Genomic DNA, 18,049 nt, shown 5'->3' on the forward strand with positions numbered 1-18,049 from the left:
AGGAACTGAACACGGCCATCTTTCTTGCTTTGATATGTCATTGTGGTTTCCTCTGGTCACGATCACAGTTACAGAAAGACCTGTGCCTACTTTCTGTGAAGCTTATTTGTGTCATTTTAGTGCATAGTATTATTAAATCCAGCATGGCTCCAAAGAAAGTGCAGAGCAAGCATGATGATAAAAAGAAAGTACACAGCGGTAATGAAGGTGACAAAGCTGCAGAATGGTAATGAAGATAATCAGAATGTGCAGAGAGGTAATGAACATTACAAGAACATGAAGAGCAATAAGGAAGGTAACAAGAAAATACAAAGGAAGAATTGTAAGAAGGAGATTTTGAAGAAAATAACCACTGAAATGAAGAAGGGAATTGTAGAAAAGTATGAGCATGGTATTTGTGTAACTGATCTGGCCTCAGAGTACAAGATAGCAAAACTGAGATTCTCAACTACTTTGAATGACGAAGATGTCATCAAAGAAATTGATGTAGCAAAAGGAGTAAGAATTTTAACCAAGCAGAAGAGGTGGAAAAACTTTTGTTAAAGTGGTTGAGTGAGAAACAGCTGGCAGGTGATAGCATTAATTAAGCTATGATCTGTGAAAAATCCAGGAAATTCCACAGTGATTTACTTCAAGAAAACTCCTCTACAAGTGCAACAAGTGATAAATTTAAAGCCACTCCTGTTCAATATAGTTCTCAAAACACGAACCAGAGCAATTATAGAAGAGAAAGAAATGAAAGGAATATGGATAGGAAGAGAAGAATTTATTATTATTTGCTGATGACTTAATCATCTTTATAGAAGGTCCCTAAAACTCCACTAAAATACTCCCAGAATTAGTAAACAATTTCAGAAACAGAGCAGAATACACAATTAGCACTCAAAAATTAATAGCATACCTGTACACCAATAACAAACTCATTGAGAGGGGAAAAGAGGGAAACAACACCTTTCATAGTAGCATTGAGAAAAATAAATTATGGGGGGCAGGGGAATGGGGAAAAAATAAGAACTAAGATACATCGTGTAAAGGTACAAGATCCCAATGATGAATGTAACCATATTTCATACCTAAAATGTACCAATAAACTTAATGGAAAAAAAGAAAAAGAAATTACATAGGTGTTAACATTACTAAGGAAGTGAAAGACCCTAAAATGAAAACTGTAGTAATCTGAAAAACAAGATAGAAGAGAATATCAGAAAATGGAAAGCTATCATCAGTTCCTGGATAGGCAGAGCAAATCTAGTGAAAGTGACCATACTTCTAAAGCTGTTATACAGATTCAACACAATACCAATCAAAATACCAATAGCTTTCCTCACAGATCTAGAGAAAACTTTCCTAAAATTTTAAGAGGCTTAGAATAGTAACAGCAATTCTGGACAACAAGGACAAGGCAGGAGCCATCACAATCCCACCCTTCAAGTTATACTACAAAGTTACAGTGATAAAAACAGCATGGTATTGGCAAAGCAAAAAAACCAGACTTGTGGATCAATAAACAGATGATTCAGAAACAACTTCAGGCACACTCAGCTAACTTGTCTGTAACAAAGGGGCCAAATATCTTTCCTGTAAGAAAGCCTCTTTATCAAATGATGGTGGGGAAACTGGCTACCCATATCTCACTATGGACCAATCTACAATCAAAGTGGATCAAATATCTAAATAGTGAACATAAACACTATGCTAAAGGATAAAATGGATAAAACCCTTGAAAACATGGGTATGGGCAAAGACATTATGAACAAAACCCTAAGTGCACAAGAAATATTAAAGAATCAGCAAAAGGGATCATATCAAATTGTAAAGCTTCTGCACAGCAAAGGAAACTGCCAACACAGTAAATTGACAACCTAAAAATGGGGAAAAATTTTGTCATCTACTTCCCAGAGGACAAATATATAGAAAATATAAAGAAATTTTAAAAATTAGACCCCTCAAATGTAAAGCCCCAATCCAAAATGGCCATATGAAATGAAAAGACACTTGTCAGATAAAGAAAAAATAATGGCCAATAAATACATGAAAAAATGTTCAACATCACTGGCCATTTGAGAAATGCAAACTAAAACAACACTGAGATTCCACCTCACTTCAGAAAGCATGGCTACTATGAAGAAATAAATCAATGGCAAATGCTGGCAAGACTGTGAGGAAAAAGAAACCCTTCACTGTTGTTGGTGGAAGTGTAAATGGTATAACCACTATGGAAATAAGTATAGAAATTCCTCAAAAAACTAAAACTAGAGGTTCCATTTGACCCAGGTGTTCCCCTTCTAGGTATTTTCCCCAAAAAATGAACATAATCATACCCAAATAATAGTACACACCCATGTTTATAGCAGCAAAATTTATATTAGCTACATGTGGAGAACAGCTCATATGGTTATCAATAGATGAATTGATAAAGAAAATATGATATTCATGTGCAATTAAGTCCTACTCTGCCATAAAGAAGGATAAACTTGTGGGAATTTTAGATAAACAGATGCACCTTGAGACCATAATTTTAAATGAAATAACTTAGATACCCAAGTTTAAATATTACATTGTTTTCTTGTGTGAGAAATTCAAAGTATAAATAAGGAGCAAATTTTAGGATAGATATTAGGAAGAAGGAAGAACTTTTTCAAATGTGAAGGGGAAAAAGATGGATGGAGGGCAGAAAGAAGAAAGGGAAAAGGGATTTAAATTTAAAAAGAATTGAAGGAAAAAGCAGAAATAGATCTTTTACAAACAGGGAAGGGAAGATTTGAATGGAGGTGAGGGGAAGGATACAGAAAATAAGATGTTTTATGCACATGTACAAATTCCTCATGATGAATTTGAGCATTATGCACTGCAAAATTGTGCAAATAATTTTTTAAAAAAAGAAATGGTTGGGTCGGTGATTTAGCTCAGTGGTTGTGCCTCCTGCCTTGCAAGCACAAATACCAGAGTTCAATCCCGGGTACCAAAAAAAAAAAAAAAAAAAGAAATCTTCAATGATAGTTAAAGATGTAAAACAAAGTATAACACAGAAAAGAAAATTAGGAATAACAGAAATGATGTTTAAAAGGTAGAAAAAAAGAAACAGTAAGAAGAAATATACAAAGCAAACAGGAAAAATGGGAAAGAAGATGAGTGAGATAAAATCCTATAAAAGCTGGAGAGAGAAAAGTAAAATAATAATGTAAATTGAAATTTTAAAAATAGTGAGAAATAAAGAAGAAAAAATATAGGTGATAGAAAATAGGATGATGACAGCAAGGGGAAAGTAAAGGATCAAAACAACTACACAAATAGAAAATAAACCTAAAGAGTAGTCAGAAATTCCTGCTTGGTAATCAATTTGGATTGGATAAGCAAACTGTGACAGTTAGGGGGTAGATATTGGCAAACTGCTACAATCTGTTTCCTTCCTTTCAGTTTGCATCAAACTGTTTTGGACAGATTACAGGACATGACAAATATTTCTGTGTGGGCCAGCTGAGAAAATGTTGACTATTCCCAGGATGCAGTTCTTGAACAAAGCTTTTCTGATTATATCTGGGGTTGTAGCCAACAACTAAGTGGCAATAGAGTTCTTGTCTCTAACTCAGTCTTAGAAGCATCTGGAACATCATGGCTAAATATTCTTTCAAGCTCCCCTATCAGGGCATCTATCAGCATAGAAAATATCTGACTGGCTACCATGAGCCCTTTTTACTAGTCAGAGCTTGCTAGCCTCTATAGCTTGCAGGGCAAGTGCTCAAAATTTTCTCTCAATACTCATTCTGTGGGCCTGGAAATAATGCCTGCATGTAGCACAGCATGCCCATTTCAGTGTCTATAAATTGATGGTTTGTGGACTATCCTTGTTGCCCTTAAGCCTAAATGAATCTGGATGATGCATGCTGAGTCTGGCAACCAGTTGACACTGCAACACAGTGGCATGTCCCTGAGAATCCTCAGGGGGTGGGGAGAACAATGAAGGCATTGAGTTTTGTGCTGGATGGGTGGTCATGAGGAAAGATTTATCTGCCTGCTTTCTTCTTGGGTACATACCTTCCTCAAGCACATTGTTTTCACTTTTAGTTACTGAAGAATTGACGATATGGATTCTTCCCTTCCCTGTACATCATGGCCCTTGATCTTCAATGCTCTAACTTCTTCATAGTCTTCTGTTTCACACTCCCCTCAGCCAAGACTGTCTCTCACAGCTCTTTCTGGACCAGTCAATGCAGCAGGGCATCCACTGGGAGACTTAATTATGATCTCTCCAAGCATTCCAATTCTTGAGATTAGTTCTAATAATAGGGCCTGTCTCAAGATGGCTTCTTGTTACAGCTTTTTGAGAGGTTGTTGAGTAAAATGTCAGTTTGTTGTGTGGGTGTAGTTATTTTCAGAACAAATCCTTCAGCTGAGCCGAAAGCCTACATAGATTGTAGCTTTCCCCTTGTTATAATGTAGATCAAGAATGTCTCCTAAAGGCCTCATGTGCTCACAGGCAGGGTTTGGGGAAGGTGATTTGATCATGGGGACATTGTATTTAGCAGTGAAATCATCTACTGGTTAGTTCAACAGCTGAGTTTGCTGTTGGAACATGGGGGCTGGCCAGAAGAGGCAGGTCACTAAGGAAGGGTATATCTCTTTCCTTGAGTTTTTCCTTTACTCTCTACTATCTGGCCTCCATCACGTGAATTTTCTCTGACAAGGTCTTTCAATCCTGTTGTTTCTGTGTTTTAGCCTGCTATACATGGACTGAAACATAAACCAGAATAAATGTGTCTTTAATTTATTGGTGCTGGATATTTAATCCAAGCAATGAGAAGGCAACCAGCACAGCCCTGTTGATAGGAATTCTAACCACCTTGTAATAATGAGGGTTACTTGATCTGATTTCATAATTTATCCCTTTTCCTGCCCTCCAGCTAGGAGCCAAGGTTGAATTTATAAATGACTTTATAACCTTCTCTGCAATGCTTTTCCAAATTTCTGTGCTGTTTAATTCCCTTTTTGTTTCTCCACTTATTCTAAGAACTTGTCATCCCTTTCATTGAATGGTATATAGTTTCTATCATTGCACTGATACACTTCAATTGCAGAGTCACACAAAGTTTACTTCCATTTCACTATTTTTTCTCAGTCTTCTTCCTATTATAAAGACAATAATCTTTCCATGATAACATTATCCACATGACCTCACCTAAGCCAAACTGTCTCACAAAGATTCCATCTTCAAGTGCTATCACTTTGGGGATTAGAATTTTAACAATGTAGGTTTGAGGAAGCTTCCACTCATAGTTCAAGGAAGGTCTATTAAGTGAAGCTAGGGGTCCTTATGAGTGAAGTCCCCAGAAATTTAGAGATGGTAGGAACTTGGAATTTCTGCTCAGAAAATGTGCAGGCCATGAGTAGTCAGCTCAGGAGAGTCTATAAAGGCTACTAGCAGCAATGACATAGGGATGGGACAGCCCAATGTCTCTGAAATTCTCATTACATCATCATGTATTGTGCTTCCTGCTTTCCATTACCTCAATGCCAAACTAGAAGGTACAGGATTTAATGTTTGCTTTGCTAGGTTTTCAGTTTTTCTCTGGTCTCATTCTTTGTGAGCCTGTTTTCTTCCCTTTTGGAATGAGAAGGTTTACCATGAATTATAACACCTTGGGATGATGTAACTTCTTCATGTTAATAGGCATTTACAGCTGAGATCTTGCCTTGAGTGTCAAGAGACTTTGACTTGAAATTTGTAACAGTGCTGGGTCTCTTGAGACTTTGAAGAAGAGCTATTGTGTTTTTGGTTGCATGTGGGACACTTTTATTATGTTGGTAAGAATGGTTAATTTGTTACTTTTTTAATTAAGGTTTAAAACAATGTGTTGGAGTGTCAAATTGACAAGGGTTGAGATGTTGCAGTTAGGTGGGAACATCAATTTGATTGGCTTTGGAGCCAACCAAGACATTGGTGGAGCACACTTCATTGGTGGGCATGTCTGTGTGAATTCTGGAGGTGTGGCTTAGAGGTCTATCTCTGGTTCCTTACCCCTTTCTCTCTTATACTGTTCTCCTATTCTGCTTCTTGGCCTCTATGAACTGAGATTCTTTTCTCCATTGCACTCTTTTGCCATAATGCTTCTTATTTACAACCAGTTAACCATGGACTGAATCCTCTGAATCCATGGCAAGTCTAATTTCTTCTTGTTTAAGTTGTAGATATTATATATTTTTTCAAATTGGTGGGAGAGTGGACTAAAGTAGGGATACTCGATATCAATTGTGTTTTTAAGACTGTTTTTCTTACAATAATTCCCCCTCTCTAATACTCAGTTTTGTAGCACTTGGAATCTGAAATCTACATACCTTATTATATTAGGTATTGTATGTTTAATTTTTATTAGTACTGTATATGTTTGTTATACATAATAAACACATTCATTGTGGAGAATCTGTAGATATACATATCACATTTTAATACTTTTTATTTCTCTTTCTACTTTCCTTCTTTTTGCTTCCTACCATACCCTGATCCCCTGCCCATATACAAAAAATATTTCCCTAATTTTTATCTTCTGTTTTAATTTTGCTGTTGCAATTATTTATACGTTTAGTTTCTCATATAAGAGAAACAATATGATACATAATATTTTGTATCTTGTTTGTTTCACTTAGCATTAAAGGATTAAGGTGCAACTATTTTCCTACAAATTGATGTTTTTTTATGGTTGAGTAGTATTTCATTAATTATCTATATTCCATTTTCTTTATTCATTCATCCATTTGTGGGCATTTAGGCCACTTCCATGATTTAGCTATTATAAATCATGCTGCTATAAACATGGGTATGCATTTATCTCTGTAATATGATATTTTAAAATCTTTTGAAAGCTACTCAGAAGAGTTACAACTGGGTCAAATGGAACTTCTATTTTTACTTTTTTGAGAAATCTCCATGCTGTACTCCATCATGGTTGTACTAGTTTACATTCCAACCAACAAAGTAGTTTTTCTTTTTCTCCAAAGCCTTTGTGTTTTTTCTGTATTGAAGTTAGGCATTCTTTCTGGAGCAAGATGGAATCTCAGAGTTGTTTTGATTTGCATTTCTCTAAATGTAAAAGTTGCTAATCATTTTTCCATTATTGGCCATTTATATATCTTGTTCTGAGAATTTTCTATTCATTTCAACTGACCATTTTTGAACTGGCTTTTAATTTTGGGGCTGCAATTTTTGCATCTTTATATGTCCTAAAAATTGGTCCTTTTCCCAAGGAGTAGCATGGAAAATTTTTCCTATTCCATACATTTGATACCAGAAAAATCTTGACAACACTTTCTTGAAAATTATGAATTACAGCTTTTCACAACCTAGTAATATTTGACTATGCACTACAGAAAACCAAGAAGGGCCTTATTCAAGAGAGCTGCACCCTAACTTTTCTATTAGGCACATTCTCTGTGCTCCTGATGTAATAATCTCAAGTAAGCAATGCCTCCTCCCCAGAATTCTGTGCTCCAACCATATACAATCTCTATAAATTCTTCATTGTGATATATTTTTTCTCATTTGTTTTACCACTATTAAGATTGACATTTGCCCTTCTTCATATTATGTCTATTTTTAACCTCAGAATTCTTTTTCTTTTTTTCTGAACTCTCCAACACATGTTTAATCTATAACGTATTTTGCTATAGTATAATCAATATGTAACATATATAGTACATGTATTTTCTGTTGAGATATCTGGCGAAGCCCAACTGACCTCCAATGCTGCTTGACAAAGTTCCAGCTGGGGGAAAGAAAGGGTGGAATACATCGTACCCTCATGTTTTATTTTTTCTTGCCATAATGTTTATAATTGTTACTCTGATCACAGGAGTCATTGTGTTTGTGACTAACAACAAACTCTCCATAAGGCAAATTGGTAATGATATATTGAAATCTGATCTGGCTCACAAGTCCCAAATTCCAGTTTCTCTTAGTTCTATTGCCACATCCACTTCTAAAGAAACTTCTCCTAAAACCTCTTCTGTTCCCCCACTACTATAACTCCCCCTCTTATTGTTGACATTCTATTTACTAAAGGGGTCTTACAAAAGGATTGGAAGGACAGACTTTGGATGTAAGGAATAGTGGAAAATGGGAAATAGAAAGAACGTTAAGACAGGTAAATTCATTAAGGAGACAAGTTACTCAATATTTCTCAAAGTGCTGTAAATATCTCCTGCTCATGGACAATGAACCCAAATGACATTTAGTTAAGATAAATAGAGGTAAAGAAAAATAGAGAGCTAATAGCAAACTATATTAACCATTGTGCAGTTTCTCAAGGGCCAGCTGGCAACCACAAGTTTGACACTTAATTGATTAAATCTCACTTGAACCCCCGCTGATATAAAGATTTTGATTAAGTTACTTTCTGTTCTATTTAGGTGTGGGTAAATAAGGGGACAATTGTAATTTTTAAATATGTATTCATGATGAAACAGCTTAGAGGAATTGTACTTTGTTTAACAAAAAAATAACCTTTACTTCAATAAAAATTGCTAAGGCAATTTAAAATGTAAACACGCTCCGCCCAATGCCTCCCAGCTATTGCTTAAAGATATAAAAATAAATCAGACCCTGAGACTTATCAGAGGGAACCTAAACATTCCTTGTGAAGGTTCTTTTCTCATCGCTGGCCCAGGACATCTCCCCTTCCTACCCTACATCGACTGCACATCGATTGCAGCTGGTCTGCGGCAGATATCTAGTATATTTTTTCTTATTTTAATGTACATGCATAGATCTACTATACAGTATGATAATTGAGTTATCTCATTTTTTTATCTCTATTCTCCCACTAATGTGTAAGCTTCAAAGGGCAAACACCTGTCTTTTTTCTCATTATCACTATGTTCAAGAATAACATCAGACACACATAAGGTGCTCAAATAATATTTCTTGATAAATGAGTTCATTGCAAATTACTTTTAGTTAAAGTTGTGAGAGAAAGTATTTTTTTCAATGCTAAACCATTTGATCTAAAATCAACTGGTAAATAATATATACTTTTCTTGTTTCTTTCAAATTTTGTCTTTGTCAGGTATACTTATTTATATTTATGTCTACTGATAGAAATTCTAAATGCTTATTCATTTGTTGTCTATGATCATGAAATCATAAAAATTATGATGAGTATATTTTTTTTCTTCTGAAACTTCAGAATTTGAAGGAAATTGTGGCAAACAAGTACTAAGTGAATATTTAATGAATGAACATTAAGTAAATATGCACCTTAAAGTAGAATTATGCTTAAATCATACAATGAACATGTTTATTTTGCCTGTAGAAAGTTAAATATTAATGAACACCTGCTCTCTATTAACTACTTTATTAACAGTTATCATTACCAACTTATGACAATTGCTAATAGAACAATTTTATCCAACAAATATTTAAGAAGCATCTATTATGTGCAAATAAATGCACAGAGTAGTTAAAACTTCAAAAAATTGGTATAGATTAATGAAACTGTGTTCATTATCTTCACAGAGTTTATCAAGGATGAGCTTCATGAATTTGGAAAGAAAATGCTTGGAAACAAGTAAATTATGCATATGTTAAGTTAAATGTTAGAAGTAAAAAAGACAGCAGAAATCTTGCTGATTAGGACAGTCAAAACACTTTAGAAAAATGGCATCAGGCAAATTTTTAGTTGACTCTATTAGTCTCCTTGGTGCTTCTGTACAAACAATATCTGATGATGGGCAATATGTTAAAAAAAAAAAGAGGTTAGCAAGCTCACAAATTTGTAGCCTGACTTTTAAAACAATATTGTGCTGGCTCTGGTAAGGTCTCCCTTGCTATACCACATCTTATCAGTTGGTATCTTAAGAGAAGATATGCAGAAGTGTGGACATGTTGATACAGAAAATCAGAGTTGGGAGGAATCACATAGCAAAACAGGAACCCAGAGATCAAGTCAGAGTTCAGCCCTGATTTTACATAACAACTTGCTCTTGCCAGAGAAGCTAACTCACTCTACAGGATCTGTGTTGGTTATTTTTAAGGGCAGCATCACCAACAAACTAATTATCTTGCAGTAAGCCCCAACCCTTAAAGGTTACACCATCTCTCAAAATTAGCAGGCTGAGGACCAAGCTTGCAACACAAGAATCCTTGGGGAATACACTCAAATCATCTCCAAAACATAGCACTTACTGAGTGATTTTATGGGAAAAAATGGATAAATAAAAATTTTTATGTATAATAAAACATTGTCAAAATATAACATGGTAGGCCTTTAGTTAAAAAGAACTTTTTTTGTGGTACTGGGGATCTAGCTCAGTACCTTGCACTTGTGAGGCAGGCATGGCACCACTGAGCTAAATCTCAGGCCCAGTTAATTAGAATTTTTAATTAGCTGAAAATATAAATTTATCCTCATTTTTCTGGTTAAATTATCTTAATTATATATGCCCTTGATTTGTTGCTTTATATGAATATGCTCTTCCTTAGGACTTAAATTAGGAAATATTTTCTTTAATCAGAGACAATTGATTTTAGATATATGCTTTCTATTACAGACACACTGCAAATTATCAGTCTCTCACAACTTTGGTGGTTACTTGGTTCTAATCTGAGGTTAGGTTATACATCATACCTGGTCCCATGTTTTACATTTGTATATTAGCAAAGGTAAAATTTCTGTTTAAAATTAATATCTTAGCTTCCATGAGAAAAAATGAAAAACATTTCAATTAAATATACAGTTATAGGGCTGGAGATTTAGCTTAGCGGTGTCATGGCCTGCCTTGTAAGTGCAAGGTATTAAGTTCAATCTCCAGCACCAAAAAAATTAAATTATAAGAAGTCATGACTAATGAAGTTTAAATTAATATAGTTTTGATGATAATAGCTGTTCAAATATTTAGATTATTTTGACCATTGAAAGACATCTTTTTCTTTGGTTAAACTCTATTATTGGTACATTTTAGGTATACAATATGTTTACATTTATCATTGGGTGCTTGTACCTGTACATGATGTATCTTGCTTCTTATTTTTTCCCCATTACCTGTGTGCCCTTCACCCCCTCCACCCTTCCCTATTTATATAGACTTTGTTTCCATTTTTTTCTTTTCTCATAATTTTTCCTTTCCCTTCTTTCCTTTCTCCTTCCCCTCCCACTTCCCCTACCCCTTTGGACCTTTTCTTCCTATTTCAAATTATCAATTATTCATTTTAATCATTTTAATCCTTATTTACACTTTCAGTTTCTCACACTAGAGATCTTTGATATTTATAGCAACTTAATTCCTAATAGGCAAAGGTTAGAAATAACCCAGATATCCATTGTCAGAATAAAATAACCAATTGTGCAAAATACAGTGGATTACTACAAATCAGTCAAAAGGAAGACATTACACATAAAATCGATGCATTTCAAATAATGTGAACAAAAATAGTCACACCCCAGGAGTACATGCACCATGAGGTTTCATGCGTATGAACATTTCGAATTGGAAAAAGTTATATTTTGTGATAGAAATAAGAATGATTGTTATTTATAGGTTAAGGAAATATGAATAAATAATTTTAAACTACCATTGCAGCATCTTCAAAGGTAAAAATGTTCCATTTTTATTTGATTGATATAATTGATATTTACATGGGTTTACACATTTATGATTCTCATCTAATTATCCTTTTAAGATCTATATAATTCCATGTAAAATAATTTTTTCAAGGCTATGCACTCTCTTATATTGAGGAAGATTTTAAAAGCTTTTTTCTTTATGTTTTAATCAAATATATGTTTGCAGTACATGCATTTTACAATCATCTTGAGGAGTGGGTATGTATATATAATACAACTTGCTTCCATTTTTTAATCCCCTTCTCCATTCTTACCTCTCCCTCCTTTCTCTTCTAATTCCCCTTTCCCCATTTTCATTCTTATTGATATTTTTAGTTCATGTTTATGGCATATAATGATTATATTCATTGAGGTTTTTAGGTTCCTATACATGGCATATCTTTATGCATGTAAATAACTTTAACTAAAAATATAGATCACTGTAGGAAGAGGACTGCAGAGAATATTATTCATTCAAAGCACACTGAATCCCCACAATCCAACAGGAACAAAAACCAGATCTCATGGTGTTTATACGACAAGTGTGATATTTTCTATAAGATGTTCGGGTGATCAAATTTCCTCCTATAGACTGAACTACTTTTTCATTTTAGCAAACAAATTGTTTTTTACAGCTACATCTCTGTATCTTTGAGAAAAAAGGAAGTTTGTTTGGAAAGATTCATTAATTTGTCTTGGAAAACATTTCTTGTAAATTTCCTTTAAAAGTCTTAATTCTTATCATGCAAAGTATACATAATTATCCTTCCAGGTTTAATGAATTTATTTTTATTTTTATATCTCAGGAATTCAAGAAGGTAAAATTAAGAAGGATGCAGAAGTTTAGTCCTCCTGATGAGGCCCACAGTGGAGCTCCCACCATCCCCTGCTATCCCTCTGTGATGTCATCAGCCTGGTTTACTGTATTTTGGTACTGCTGCTGATTGGCCTACTTGCTTTTGGTAACTAGCTATTTTTGCTGTGATAATCCTGTTGCACTTCAGGATAAAATAAAATGGGATATGCAGATGAATGTTGCTGTATGCCTGGTATTGTTAGCCCAATGTACTTTTGTATTTCTAGAGTGGCTTTTTTAGTGAATAAATTATAATATACATTTGTCTTCAGAATTTCATTTGGCTATTTGGAGTACAACTGAGCACAATCAGTTTTAGCTGCTTGGTTTACATTGTTTTTTTAAAGATGTTTTTGTTCTGGGTGGAATATTTAATGCTTATTGGCTGATGGAATTTGGAAGGTTTATGTTTGGATTGGTGGGGAGTCCTCAGCAATGGGGAGGTTGTATTATAAGATTAAAGATTTGGTTTCTGCTGGTCACACAACCCTTTGACTACACATTGATGATTGGAGGAAAATCGTTTGTTCATTTACAATAAATGCCTTGGCTCTTGATTACTTATATCAGTGAACAGAAAGAATTCTTCAAAAAAACAAAGAAAATGGGAAATTATTATATTTACTGATATAAAGGACTTCTCCTTTCTATGGGTGCTATTTATCATCTGTCTGGTATTATGTTGTGATGCTCACTTCAATTGAACTCCGGAAAGGTTTCTTTACAGAGAATTTTAAAATTTCTTCATAGGCAGCAAGTTCAAGTAACAGTGTTGTATATGTCATGTCAGTTCTCATGTATCCAATATTTGGGCTTTTAGTGGATAAAACAAGGAAGAATATCATCTGGGATATCATCTGGGTTCTGTGTGCAGTAGCCACTCTTGTGTCCCACACAATACTGGCATTTATCATGTGGAATACTTGGATTTCTATGTGTCTTCTGGGACTTTTCTATTCATTGCTTCCCTGAGTATTGTGGCCAATGGTGGCATTTGTAGTTCCTGAACATCAGCTGGGAACTGCACATAGCTTCCCACAATCCATTCAAAATCTTGGTTTGGAAATCATTACCATCATTGCTGGCATAATATTGGATACTCAAGGACATTTGCCTTTAGAAGTTTTCTTCATTGACTGTATTTCTGTGGCACTTTTCTCTGTGGTCTAACTTTACTTGGTACATTTTGTCCAGAGTGAGAAATCAAATTATTCTGCAAGATAAAATAAACTTTCTCATACCAAATGAGAAATTTAAATGTCTGTGTAATGAGAATGAGACGCATGCATTACTGATTTGAAAACCTCCAAATTCATTTTTAAATTTAGAGTTCAGACATTAGGAAAATAATATTTATATTTCAGATACACCTATTTCAAAGTATGCTTGTGAGTAATATATTAGTCAATTGTCTTATATAGTTTGTTGATGAGAAATTCTGCTTCAGAATAGGTGAATTATAGAGAACAGGGGAAGGGGATGTTACCAGAACCTCTGCAGTAAATCCTAGTCTCCTGTGAGCCACAGCAGCACATGGCGAATTACAGGAAAGGTAGACAAATGAGACTGAGAAGAAGCTGAGCTTTGGGTCTGATCAGTGCTGCTCTGGGCAGCAAAGACAAGAACCCCTAGTTTACAGCACCTTTTATTTAGTACATCAGGAGAAACAAATGTAACAAATGAATATGTAGATTTCAGTATCACATTGGGATGAACAAGGTGTAACAAAAGACTGGGTGGGGGTGGTGGAAATCTAAGAACAATGAGGAACTATGCAGATGAAGATTTAGTTCCTCCCAGGAACTATAGAGATGAAGATTTGGTTCCTCCCAGGGTGTCTCTTGCAGGTATGGTCTTGTCCTGGAGCATTACAGCATCATGGGATCATTGAGATCTCCCTTGTGACCTGAGGCCAAAATGGAATTATGTCTTGGAATGTTATAGCTGGCCTGTAGGCAGGAGAACTAGGCTTACTCAAATGATTTTTCCCTAGAATTATGTAGCATTCTTCCCAACAGTGAATCATCAGTGGGCAGGTTAGGAAATTGCTCTGGAACATACAGGTGAATTTCAGGAAGGACAATAAATAATACAAAACATTGGATCTTGTGTAAAACTGCCTAACTCTGTAATCATAAAACTCTCCTAGCCCCACCTGTGATTGAATGTGAGTAAATAGATAAAGATGCTTCTTAGTTCTGGGACACTAGATAAGATCCCTATCAGTCATAATTATCCAACCCTTTGTTCCGGACACCACTAACTATAGACCAATCTACAAAGCATCTGCTGACTAACAGTACATGTCAGGCTAATTAACATACAAATGTAAGACCATTAAACCTTTGTTCCTTCTTCTGTAAATTTCGCCTGTTAACTCCCCTGCAAGCCCCTATAAAAAGAGCCTTGGACTCTGGACTATGCCTCTCTAAACTACTCTGCTTTGGGAGTGCCATCTGGCCAGACTAAGGTCTGTTTCACTTTCCAACTTGTCCGGTGTGTTCCTTCCCGGGTGTTCTTCCCTGCAGTCAGCTCCTTGGAGCATTTGGTAAGGCCCTTGGTCTTACATTCTGGAGGCACCACTGGAATCCCCAGATGTGCTCCCCTCCAGCTCCTTGGAGCATTTGGTAAGGCCTTGGTCTTACATTCTGGAGGCACCACTGGGATCCCTGGGTGTGCTCCCCTCCAGCTACTTGGAGCATTTGGGAAGGCCCTTGGCCTTACATTCTGGAGGCACCGCTGGGATCCCTGGGTGTGCTTCACTATAGTCAGCTCCTCGGAGCATTTGGTAAGGACAGCGGTCTTACACTTGTACTGAGATAATTTTTAACGAGTACATTTTAGGGACATGGTCTTTTATAGCAACAACTTTGAAGGGGTAGAAGAGCTGTCTCATATGGAATGAATGATGACTTTGTAATACATATTTTCTTTACTCTGAAGAATAATGATAAAAATTCTCTTCACATTTAACATTAGCAGATTGTGCTCTGCTGCAGTTAGGCTTACTGAGCAGTGGCCCTTTGGAGTTTATCTCTCTTACTGAGGAACCTAATCACCTGAGACATGATTTTATAATACAAACTTTTGTATATTATTTGTATGGACCAGTTAATGACTAAAAAGGTTCCTCAATGTATGATCATTGTGTATCTACACAGATAAATAACATTTCAAAATGTACTTGATATCTTGCATCTTTTTTTCATATATTTATTGGTACATTTTAGGTATACAAAATGTTTACATTTATCATTGGGTGCTTGTACCTGAACATAATGTATCTTAGTTCTTATTTTTTCCCCCATTACGTGTGCACCCTTCAACCCCTCCAAATTTCTGTATTTACATACATTTTGTTTCCATTTTTTTTCTTTTCTCATAACTTTTCCTTTCCCTTCTTCCTTTTCCCCTTCCCCTCCTGCCATCCCTACACCTTTGGACCTTTTCATATTTCAAACTATCAATTATTCATTTTAATCATTTTCATCCTTATTTACACTTTCAGTTTCTCACACGAGAAACTATTCTGTATTCATACATGTGTGTCCTATTTATTTCACTTAAGAGTATGGCCTCAATATGCATCCATTGAGCTATAAATGTCTCTAGTTTCTCATTCTTTATGGCTGAGTAGTAATCCATTTTATAAAAAAAGCCACATCTTCTTTATCCAGTTTTCAGTTGATGGGCACTTGAACTGTTTCCATGTTTTAGCTATTACAAACTGTGCTGCTATAAACATAAGCACACATATGTCGCTGTGGTATGATTCTTTTAATTCTTTGGGGAAGATACCCAGTAGGGGAATAGCTGTGTCAAATGGAACCTGTAGTCCTAGTTCTCTGAAGTATCTCCATTCTGATTTCCACAGTTTTTGCACCAGTCTGCACTCCCACCAACAATGGAGAAGGCTTCCTTTCTCTCCACACCCCCACCAGCAGTTGTTATTGGTTGATTTCTTGATAGCAGCCATTCTTTCTGGGGTGAGGTGGAATCTCAGTGTTTTCATCTGCATCTCTCGAATGATGAGTGATGTTGAATTTTTTTTATATATTTATTTGCTGCTTTTACTTTGTCTGAGAAATGTCTGTTCATTTCGGATGACCACTTTTGAATTGGGTCTTTGAATTTGGGGGGGTCTGATTTTTTTCAATTCTTTATATATTCTCCATAGTAGACCTTTGTCTGAGGTACAGCTGCTAAAAATTTCTTCCCACATTGTAGGTTGTCTCTTAGTTCTGTTGGTAGTTTCTCTTGCAGTGCAGAAGTTTTTTAATAGGATGAGATACCAGTTGTTGATTCTTTGTGATAGCTCCCGTGCTACTGAGGTTTTGTTCATAAAGTCTTTTCCAATTCCAATGTCTTCAAGAGTTCTACCTAACTTATCTTTCAGAAAGTTTGGTGTTTCTGTCTTAATATTTAGATATTTCATTCACTTTGATCTTCGTTTAGTGCATGGTGATAAATATGGGTCTAGTTTTAATCTTTGGCAGGTTGACAGCCACTTTTTCAAACACCATTTATTAAATAGGCTATCTTTCCTCCAATGATGGTGGTTGGCTCCTTTGTCAAAGATAAGGTGGCTGAGTATGTCTGGAGTTGTTTCTGCATCTTCTAATCTATTCCACTGATCCTCAGGTCTGTTTCTTTGCCAGTACCATGCTGTTTTTATCACAGTAACTTTGTAGTATAGTTTCAAGTTGGGGATTATGATACCCCCAGCCATGTCTCTGTTGCCTAGAATTGCTTTTGCTATTCTAGGTTTCTTCTGCTTCCAAATGAATTTTTGGATTGTTTTCTCTAGTTCTGTGAAGTATATTGTCAGAATTTCAATCGGCATTGCATTAAATCTATATAGTAGTTTTGGAAGTATGGCCATTTTCACTATATTGGTTCTTCCTACCCAGGAACAAGGGATATCTTTCCATTTTCTTATATCCTCTTTGATCTCCTTCTTCAGAATGCTGAAGTGTAGAGGTCTTTTGCTTCCTTTGTTAGGTTGATTCCTAGATATTTCATTTCTTAGATGTTATTGTAAAAGGAATTATTTCCCGAATATACTGCTACTTGTGCATAATAAGGCTATTGTTTTTTGAGTGTTGACCTTGTATCCAGCTACTCTACTGAATCTGTCAATTAGGTCTAGAAGAATTTTGACAGAGTTTTTTGGGTCTTTTTGTAAATATCATTGGCAACTAATGACAGTTTCACTTCTTCCTTTCCTATCTTTATTCCTTTTAGTTCTTTTCTCTTTTCTAATTGTTATGGGTAATGTTTCCAGAACAATATTGAACAGGAGTGGTGATAGTGGGCATCCTTGTCTTTCTCCTAATTTTAGTGTGAAACTTTTCAGTTTTTCACCATTTAGTATGATGTTGGCTGTTGGTTTTTCATAAATAGCCTTAATCTCATTGAGATAAAGACCTTCTATTCCAATTTTCTGTAGCATTTTTATCATGAATGGGTGTTGGCTTTTGTCAAATGCCATTTCTGCATCTATTGAGGTAATTGCATGGTTTTTGTCCTTGACTCTGTTAATATAGTGTATTACATTTTTTTGATTTATGAATTTTGAACCCTCCTTGCATCCCTGGGATAA

General features: G+C 35.4%; 1 pseudogene; it reads left to right on the forward strand.

Annotated features, from left to right (window-relative positions):
- Positions 1 to 201: 201 nt before the first annotated feature.
- LOC101713816 (lysosomal dipeptide transporter MFSD1-like) lies at positions 202 to 13,671 on the forward strand (annotated as a pseudogene).
- The last annotated feature ends 4,378 nt before the right edge of the window (positions 13,672 to 18,049 follow it).

This window comes from Heterocephalus glaber, unplaced genomic scaffold, assembly GCF_053883595.1.
Source record: "Heterocephalus glaber isolate CG9 unplaced genomic scaffold, H.glaber_assembly_v1.0 deba00001613, whole genome shotgun sequence".
Lineage (NCBI taxonomy): Eukaryota > Metazoa > Chordata > Mammalia > Rodentia > Bathyergidae > Heterocephalus > Heterocephalus glaber.